We start from the raw sequence: 7,958 nt of genomic DNA, 5'->3' as shown, positions 1-7,958 counted from the left end.
GAGACCTTGATGTGGGTCAGAGGTCAGGGCTGGTTGCAGACTATGGTGTTAAGGACAAGCCTGGCCTCTTGGTGGGACACCCTTTCCCAGTGTTCAGGACAGTATGCGGTCTTCTCAAGACACGGACCTCACCAGGGACCCTGATGGCTAAACGAGCCCTAATCCTACTTTCCTCTGCCCCCAAGGACCTGTCAGGCTACCTGCCATCTAGTTTCTGATAGAATAAGTGAGGCAAGGGTGGCTGTGGTGAGCTCAGCAGCAGCCACACTTTGCAGATGGGTGTGAACATGCCAGTTAGGGTATACGTGTGCCTGGGGATACATTTGTGGGTCTCTTTGGGGTTATGTGTGTGAGATTATGTGGGAAGTTGCATGTGTGTGCCTACAGAAGGGTTTTAGGAGGTCTGCAAACTGTCAGATGCCTTATGCCATATTCCTCTTTTTTTTTTTTTAACAGTTTAAAAGGACCGGTTTATTAGGAAATGAAGAAAGTAATAGAGGCACCTGCATAGACACAAGTGGGCAGAGAACTGCTGCTGCTGCTGCTTTTCAAAGAGAAAGAATTGTTAAAAGAGATGCCTGTGTAGACACAGGCGGGCGATCTCTGAATGAGGGCTGTCTTTATGCAGTTTTCTGTGGCTTGGGTGAGAAGCAGACGAGGCCGGTTCCCAAAAGGCTCTCATGGTATGTGTGTGTGGGTTCTGAGAGCCAGATCTGGAGCCAGATGAGATTCCACAGGGCCTCAAGTCTACTTTGGGTGGGGGTGGGGTAAAGCCCATAGTCTATACACCCTGGGTCATTTGCATATAAAAGGCGGGAATTTGCTTTTCCCTAGAGGTTTGCTGTGTCTGGGCCAGTTGCCATGGGCACCTTGAAGCTTTATGGCAGCCTAGCTGGCTCCCAGGAATGCAGGGGGCTGGGAATAGAAAGATTGACTTCCAGCTCAGATTTTGGGAAGGAAGGGGTGTCCCTGTGGGACCATGGGGAGGGGGTGTGGGGGGCACCCAGAACTGTCAGAGGTCATGCAGTATCCTAAGCAAGGGCACACTGGAAAGGACCTGGCCTGTGATGGTGAGGACCAGGAATGAGGCTAGAAGGGCTTGGAACCTCTGCCCTGTTCGCTCACCACATCCACCTCAAATCCATCCAGAACCAGGTAGCTGTGGCCACTGTGGCACTCCCCATTGCCACCCTTCCTCTGCCCATGGCTGCTGGAGGCCCTTCTTGGCACCTGTGCTGTTTGGTCTCCCTGTCTCCTCTGTGGCTGTGGGTGCCATGCTGTTAGGGCTCAGTGGAGTCTCCCTGCTTATGTCCCCAGTATTGTTTCCTGACAAGGGTTTGAGTAACTCATATTCCCACACATCTCTCTCTTCCTAGAGAACCTCCTCTGGAAGCCATGGGCCCTCCTTTTGAGCCCCAAGTTCCATCTTCCTGGATCTTCCAGGCTGGGCTGTGTTGAGAGCTTTCCCCGTTCTGAGGTCCTGGTGTCCACAAATGTCAGCAGCTAGCCCAGATGCCTATGGGTAATGCAGGCCTGCAGAGAGAGGCAAGGAAAGAGGGTAAGGCCTCCGTGGTGGCTCAGGCACACTTGTTGACTCAGGGGCACTGCCGTGCCAGGGTGGCCCCTTGGCCCTCTCTCTGGACCCTATGTGAATCTGCACAGTAAGGACATCTCTTGTGGCTTGGGTGAGACGCAGACAAGGCCGGTTCCCAACAGGCTCTCATGGTATGTGTGTGTGTGTGGGGGGTGGGGGGGTTCTGAGAGCCAGATCTGGAGCCAGATAAGACTCCACAGGGCCTCAAGTCTACATTGGGTAGTGGTGGGGTAAAGCCCATAGTCTAGTCACCCTGGGTCATTTGCATATAAAAGGCGGGAATTTGCTTTTCCCTAGACGTCATGCTAGTACTACCTTGTGCTGTCACGTGGGAATTGTGAACTCCAACCCATAGACTTAGTTAGCAAAATTGTAGTGGGTCAGACAGAGGTCACTTGGGGAAGGCCTTTGGGCAGGGTGTCCAGCTTGCAGAGGCACGTCCAAGTGCCTGGTCAGCAGGGACCCACAACTAGGATAGAAAGGGGCTCCAGGACTGAGGTGAACCTCCCCCCAGTAGTGGGACTGGGACACAAACACGGCAGCTACATGAGCAATGGGGCCTCTTTGCTGGGTCCCTGTCCCTGTACGGAGACCCCAGGAGCGAGCCAAAGTGAGGTTCCTTCTTTTTCAGGCCTCTCAGCCACACCTCTGGTTTGCTGCATTCTCCCTGGACTGGCAGGGGAGGCCCTATAGTAGTGGTAGCCAGGCCAGAGAAGCAAAGGACAGTGCCCTGGGGTGGCTTGGACACTGCTCTGTACAGCCCCTTCAGCAGACCTTGTGCCAGCTCTCCTGCAATCTGAGCCGTCTGCCAGCCAGCCAGCCGAAGACTTTTACACTAAGTTCTAAATGGGTCCCGAGCCCCATTTCCATCAGGGGAGAGTTTCCCTAGTACTAGTGCTTTTCCCACTTATCCAGGTATCAAAATGAGGAGAGAAAGTAGGAAATCCCCTAGCCCCCAGCAGACACGCTCTCCTTGGGATCTTGGGGCTCATCCTGAGGACCCTTTTGTGGATGACTGGGGCAAGTGGTGTATGGGAAATGTCTCATCCCCCTTAGCACCACACTCTCCCACCTGGCTTCCTTGGCTCTGTAAACCTGAGGTGGGGGCCTGGATTGGGCGACCCTGTTTCATTCCCCAGAGGCTTATTGACCACAGGTTCCTAGGGGATGCACCCTCACAGCCCCTCAAAGGGGCTTTGTGCCACCACAAAGAGGCTCTGTTCCCCTAGAGAAGCCTGGGCATTGTCATGGCAACAGAATGGGCTGGGAAGAAGGGGTCCACCATCTGGGAGGGCACTTGTGCACAGACTAACTATAGTTCTTGGTCTGGGTAGACAGCTGTCCCAGATGTGCTTCTTTAGGGTCATCAAGGCAACTCTCTGACCCCTTGGCCCTCATTAGGAGCTGGACTTGTAGGTGCTGGTGCTGGTGCCTGTCAGGTCTGTCTGGGTGGGGCCCCAGACTGAACATCAGACTCAGGCCCCTCTTCAAGAATACCCCTGTCTCTGCACACCCAGAGTGGTAGGGACAGACCCTTGTGACTGCCCTCTACACTATTATTTTTTTTTGAAGATTTATTTATTTATGGGCCTCCCTGGTGGCACAAGGAAAGACGCACCAATGAAGCTATCCGAACTCCAATGCCACAGGAGTTCGATCCCCAGCCAGGGAGCTACCCACATGGCGCAGCATACCTCTCCTGACTTGCCTGCTGCTCCCCTCAGCAGTGTATTTCAGTCGATCTGCCTGTTCTGTTCCCCACTCTGTCTCTGGTGAATCCTTTCACCCCCCCACACCTCTGGACTGTACCTAGTGCTGCAGTGGCTGCACATAGCTTTATAATGCTGTGACTTAACCCCTTGGGCCACCAGGGAGGCCCTGCCCTCTACACTATTCCTGTGTTCATTGACTCCATCTAGTGGGGCATCTTGAGTGCTCAACCCATCCCTTCTGCCCCAGGTTCCCTCCTATGAGTGGAGCTGCCTGTGTAGCGTAGAGGGTACTGTGATTGCCAGCCTTAGCCTAGCCATCCCTGCCTGGATCTCTGTGGCTCTCCAGCCCTGGGGCCTTGGATCCTTGGGGTATTGCCAGGCTAGGTGCTGCAGGGACTACAGGAAGGTAGGTCCTCACTGCCTGTTCCTTACCTTCAAGCCTGTAGGTATTGCCTTTCTGCTATAGCTACAACTGGAATTTGAGTCAGATGCAGGAGAGGCAGCGAGGGGGCTACCCTAAATCCCGGCCTGGGGCCTGGGATTGTTAATTGTCTATCTACATCTCAAGAGTCCATAGAGAGGCAGATCCCACAGATCTAAGGAGACTTTGTGCCACCATTGGCACAGGGAACCCTCAGAGGGAATCCTAGGTAGAGACCTTTTAGGGGGCTCTAGCCCTGGCCTCTATGCTCTAGTCCTCTCACCTAGGAGGGAGAGTAGCTGGGATGCCTGCCTGCTCTGTGTCCATGTGCACAACCTTGGGGCAGGAGGAGATTACTGTTTGTACCCCCTCCCCCCACTATGTCTGATCCAGTGCAGAGGGGACACCTCCTCTGCTGTAGAAATCTAATTGCCAGTCTGAATCCAATTACAGCTCTCTTGGCTCCCTAAAAATCCTGCTGTTCCTTTGGGCGGTGGCCAGCATTTCCTGGGTTCTGGAGAGCGGAATTTCCTGGATTCTTCGCTCACTTGTGCTCCCCCCTGCCCCTTAGGCAGCCTGCCACTTTTTCCTGTCTCGCATGCATTCTGATTACAGCAGTAGGTCATGCTCCTGGTAGAATGTGGCATGTGCAGCGCCATGGGCAGTCTGAGGTGCCTAAAACCCTGCACCCAGGAAGAGGGAGAGCCCGAGACCTTTCCTTCCAAGGTTCTCTGTGCCGCTGTGTGCACTGTGGTCATGACCATGCTCACTACTTTGCATCTAATTCTTGTGGCTACATCCCTTTTCCCATTTTGAGTTGAAGTTTCCTCTTTTTTTTGGTGATCACAAGAACACCTTATAGATGAAGGATGTCATTCTATTACTGGTGTTACAAAGACTTGCTTACATCGGTTGATTGTCTTTGGATTTCTTTCTCTTTTTCTTCTTTCTATTATGGAAAATTACAAAAATTACAAATGCACAGAAGTAGAAAGACTGGTGTGACACATCCCCATGTACTCCAGCAGCTTCCTCCATGACATTCTCTTTACTCTAGAAGTAAAGCCATCTTTCATTGGCTTGTCTGAAACACTCACTGCATGTGTTGTTCTAAATGATCTCACTTTAAAAAATAGAAATTAAAAAAGCCGTAATATGTTTGTCTTTGGGGGGAGTGTACAGAAATGTTTCATTCTCACAAAATAGAGATGACTGCCCCCCATTTACCTTGGCTGTTTCTGCCATTGCTCTAAAGTGGAGAGCAGCCTCTCCCTACCTAGGTCCCCCAGACCCTTTATTAACTGCCATTCACCCTGTGGCCCTAGCTGGGGTAGATGGATAAATGCAGACCCCATCCAGGGTGAACCCCATGCTCTAGCCTCTTGCTCTTGCCCTGTGGCTTCCTTGGCTCACCCTTGTGGAGTCGGTCAGAAGCTGTCCCTGTGGCTGCGGGCACCATCTGACCACACAACGGGTAAAGACAATGTCCCTTGAGGCTTGGCAAGCAATGGAGGAGTAAGTCTCCATGTTGGCAGCACTGAGGGCAGGGGATGAGATACCCTCCCAGAGACAAAGTAGGCTTAGGCACCCTGGAAGGGTGGGGGTGGTAGGAAGGAGGCTCAACCGGTGGCCAGCCTCTCTCCCCTCACGGGAACAGGCAGCAGGCATTGTGCCAATGGATAGCTGGTAAGGGATCAGCACTAGAGCCCAGGCCTTCTTCCTACCTCCCCCTCTGGCCTGATCCTTAGGAAATTCCTCAACCCAGCTTGGACTCAGGCCCTATAATTTGATGTTCTGGAGCAGGATTTTAAGTTGGCTTCTCATGAGGAAGAATATCTGGGTCAGCAGGAAGACATCAAATGTGGGCTTTAGTTTTGGGGGATGGATCAGCATCTCCCCCAGTTCCTTTGGTGGTGACTTTCCTGATGGAGCAAGTGGCAGCCACGGTTGTTCCCCAGAGTGTTCGGGGCAAAGCCCCCTCCTCCCAGTAGTGTGATAGCCTCATTCTTGACACTTCCCCCCCACCTCCATTCTTTTGCCCAATTGTCCATTTATTCATTCCATCATCACCCATCCTTCATCACCTACCTATGTACCCCTCCCCACCCCATTCAACTGGCCACTCACCCACCCTCCATCTACATCATCCTCTAATACAGCCTCCATCTATCCACACATCTGTTCAGCCAGCTATTCATGTCCCCTTCCTGCCCTCCCATCCGTGCATCTACCAGCCCACCCACCTACTCATCCACCTATTCATCTGCCACTCCATCATTCTATCCCTCTCCATCCTCTTATGCAACTTAATTTTTTTTTTTAAACAGAAGTCATTTTTTTTTTAAAGATTTATTTATTTATTTATACAAGCACTGGGTACAGTCAGAAGTGCAGGAGGGTGAGAGAATTCACCAGAGCCAGAGCGGGGGGCAGAGCAGGCAGAAGGACCAAGGTACACTGCTGAGGGGAGCAGCGGGCGGCAGGAGAGGTCTGCGTGCCATGTGGGACCCTCCTCTGGTGGCCGGGGAGCAGCCGGGGATCGAACCAGCGCTGCAGAGGCTGCGGGCAGCTTCGCAACCCAGCGCTCAACCGCTGCGCCACCGGGGAGGCCCCTCTTATGCAACTTTATTATTTTTTTTTATTTTTTATTTTTTTAAATAGAGGCATATTTTATTTATTTATTTATTTATTTGTTTTGTTTATACATGCACTGGGTACAGCCAGAAGCACGGGAGGGTGAGAGAATTCACCAGAGCCAGAGCGGGGAGCAGAGCAGGCAGAAGGACCGAGGTACACTGCTGAGGGGAGCAGCGGGCGGCAGGAGAGGTCTGCGCGCCATGTGGGACCCTCCTCTGGTGGCCGGGGAGCAGCCGGGGATCGAACCGGCGCTGGAGAGCCCGCGGGCAGCTTCGCAACCCAGCGCTCAACCGCTGCGCCACCAGGGAGGCCCTCTTATGCAACTTTAAACCCAACTTTCTACCACCTGTTCATCCACTGTCCTCGCCCCCCACCATACACTCTCCTCCACTCCCTACTTCTCCCCACTCCCATGACCTTGGTCATGTCTCAAGATTGATCTTGTAGGTCCATGTGGCCTTGGCAGCTCTTCTCATGCAGCTCCCTTGCCCACAGGTTTGTAGGGAGCACAGGCAGACAAGGCCAGTGCTGGGTGCACAGCAGGTCCACAACCACTGGTGGTTTATTTTTCCAGCTTCTGAACCCAGCCCCCACCTTCTAATCTCCTTCCCAGTTTCCTCATATTTTCTGATCCTGACAGTGGTGCTGTCATATAATTCTGGTTGGGGTCACTCCTGGGGTACCCAGGCCAGGAGACTTTTACCCAGGTGACCACCCCAGTCCTTCTCTGGCATTGGTGCAGCTGGATGGCATGATTGTTCAAATAAATCAACTCCATGAGTGTGTGTGGTAGGAAGTGTATCTACCAAGACTCTGAAAGCTGGAGACTGGATTCTGGGTGGGGACCCTGAGGGGTCCACCCAGCAGGTAATGTATAGAGGCTTTGATGGTTTCAGCTAGGGAGGAGAGTGAAGGTCAGCAGTGTCCTGTAGCACAGCACTCACCTGCTTGTCCCCAGGCCCTCCAGGGACCACAGCAGAAACAAGTTTTGTACCCATCTCCAGTGAAGATTGGTGATCTCACCCCAAGGCCAACTGTGGAAATTGTCTTTGAAGCCTCAGGATTGATCTTAAAGATCCATGCACCTTTGGCCTTCAATATCATCACATATTTATTGATTTACTATAAAAGTAGTGTGTTTAGTTACACTCTCAGAAAAGCTGCCTTCTGGGGTGCTGACTTGGGTCTCCTGTGCCTGCCTGTACCCAGTGCCAGAGAAGCCACCAAGTTGAGGGAGTGGGGCTGAGTCTTCCTAGATGCCTCTGACAATGACCTGATTCCTTTGTCTCCTAGGGCTGTCCTAGAAGCCAGTGAGGTGATGAGGCTGCAGCCTCTGGGCTTGGTGCCTCCACCCATGGCCAAGCAGAGAGGGTATACCCTCAAACTGGGGCAGAAAACATGGGTCCAGAACCTAGGTCTCTGATGGCCTGTGGGTAGCTGTGGGGCACGCTACCCCCAACCTGACCAGCATTCGAGGTGTACCTGGAAGATAGTCAATTAATTTAAGCTGAGAGATTGGGCAATGGGAAGGTCAGTAGTGGGTTTGGCCACTTTTTCACTGTAGCCTCAGAATTCTGGGCCCCTAGCCAGCTCC

This window comes from Talpa europaea (genome assembly GCF_964194135.1).
Source record: "Talpa europaea genome assembly, chromosome: 10".
Classification (NCBI taxonomy): domain Eukaryota; kingdom Metazoa; phylum Chordata; class Mammalia; order Eulipotyphla; family Talpidae; genus Talpa; species Talpa europaea.
Note: the sequence above shows the minus strand (reverse complement) of the source record.